Below are 2,079 nucleotides of genomic sequence, written 5' to 3'. Positions count from 1 at the left end.
TTCCCGCCCCCGCCCGCCCAGGGCGGCTCCGTGTCACCCCCGGGTTGCAACACCCGCGTGCGTGGCGTGGGGAAGCGCACACGGTCTGGGGGCAGCGCCGGTGCCTCCTGCCCGACGGGAATGTTCTTATCCTCACCCAGGGAAAGCACACATTCAGTAAGCGGTTCCATTAAGTATTAACTTCTGTTTGAAGAGGTCACGCCAACCCCACGTGCACCAGGGCATTTAACGCCATCAGATGGCACCCAAGGCTCCAGAGAAACTGCCATGGGCAGCTGGGTCCTGTGAGATTTTTGTAATAAACTCCCCAAAACTCTTCAAGAAAAAGCTCAAGTCCTGCTCCAAAAGCTGAAACTCAACACACATCATACAAACACCGCTGCAAAACATGCCTCCACCTGAATCTCTCTGCTTGGTGACTCCAGCCTTTCTGACTGTACAATAAAATACAGCAACATGTCTTGCTGCTGATGCTCAATCAGAAAAATCTAGGCACTAGTAAGAGAAACCAGGCTCACCCAACACCTGACTCCAGGTACACAACAATGTGACAAATACAAATCTGGATATGGATGCTCTACTCTGTATAGTGTGTTGTACTACCCGTAATTTTTATGTTTGTGTTATCTAAGGAGATACATCCAATGTATTATTATTTTTTCAGTAGAATGCATCCATGAGTTGGACAAGCACCATGTAAAATCCTCAACTTGAAAGCACAGACTGAAACCACTGCAGGTAGTGTCAAATGCAGAGCACAAACCTTTTAAAAGGTGGAAACTGCCATGGGCAGCTGGCTCCTGTGAGATTTTTGTAATAAACTCCCCAAAACTCTTCAAGAAAAAGCTCAAGTCCTGCTCCAAAAGCTGAAACTCAACACACATCATACAAACACCGCTGCAAAACATGCCTCCACCTGAATCTCTCTGCTTGGTGACTCCAGCCTTTCTGACTGTACAATAAAATACAGCAACATGTCTTGCTGCTGATGCTCAATCAGAAAAATCTAGGCACTAGTAAGAGAAACCAGGCTCACCCAACACCTGACTCCAGGTACACAACAATGTGACAAATACAAATCTGGATATGGATGCTCTACTCTGTATAGTGTGTTGTACTACCCGTAATTTTTATGTTTGTGTTATCTAAGGAGATACATCCAATGTATTATTATTTTTTCAGTAGAATGCATCCATGAGTTGGACAAGCACCATGTAAAATCCTCAACTTGAAAGCACAGACTGAAACCACTGCAGGTAGTGTCAAATGCAGAGCACAAACCTTTTAAAAGGTGCACCTCTTTATATACGTGTCCTTTCTTTATGCAAAGCACCTCGCATAACTAAACATTAAGTACTTCAAAGGTATGTGTAAACATCTTCTCCTGAAAGTGTGGCACAACTCTGGCCTAATTTAGCCATGCCCAGGATCACAGACAATCCTGAAGATATTAGATACAAGTAGCTGTAATGTTTCAAACTTTGGCAAGTGGACACCATCTCAGCATCATAAAAATATTCTTGGAGTGGCAGGTGGACTTTGGAGCATCTACAAAACCTTCCAATTAGCTCTTTCTTTGAGGGTATATAATGCTTTACAACCTGCTAATTCAGTCTCAGTAGTTGAGAGCAATTAATAGCAAAGATCCCACAAAATTTTGGATGAGTGCACTTTGGATGAGTGAGAAGCAAGCAGGCTAGAACAGTTTGGGAATATATGAGTATTGGTAACAAAAACGCCAGAACTGCTGATTTGGTGCAATTTATCTTAATTGTAAAGACCTTAACAAATACATCAGTAACCTGCAGGAAGAGCTATACTTCAGTGTAGAGGTCAGTACAAAACGGTTGGAACCTCAGGTTTTGGTATCCATGCCTGAGGAGAACTAACCTCTTTCACCTCACTCACAGGGTTGTACGCACTGTCCTCAGTTTCTGAGCTGAAACACGTGCCCTTTCAGAGTTGGTGAGGTGAGCAGGACAACTATTACTCCATTCCTCCCATAGATGCCGGGTAGAAACAAACAAGCTGCAAAATGCAATAGCAATCATTTCACAGGATGCTGGTTTTGCACTGGTC

Source organism: Chaetura pelagica, unplaced genomic scaffold (assembly GCF_000747805.2).
Source record: "Chaetura pelagica isolate M959 unplaced genomic scaffold, ChaPel_1.0 scaffold40, whole genome shotgun sequence".
NCBI classification, from domain to species: domain Eukaryota; kingdom Metazoa; phylum Chordata; class Aves; order Apodiformes; family Apodidae; genus Chaetura; species Chaetura pelagica.
This window is presented reverse-complemented; position numbering follows the sequence as displayed.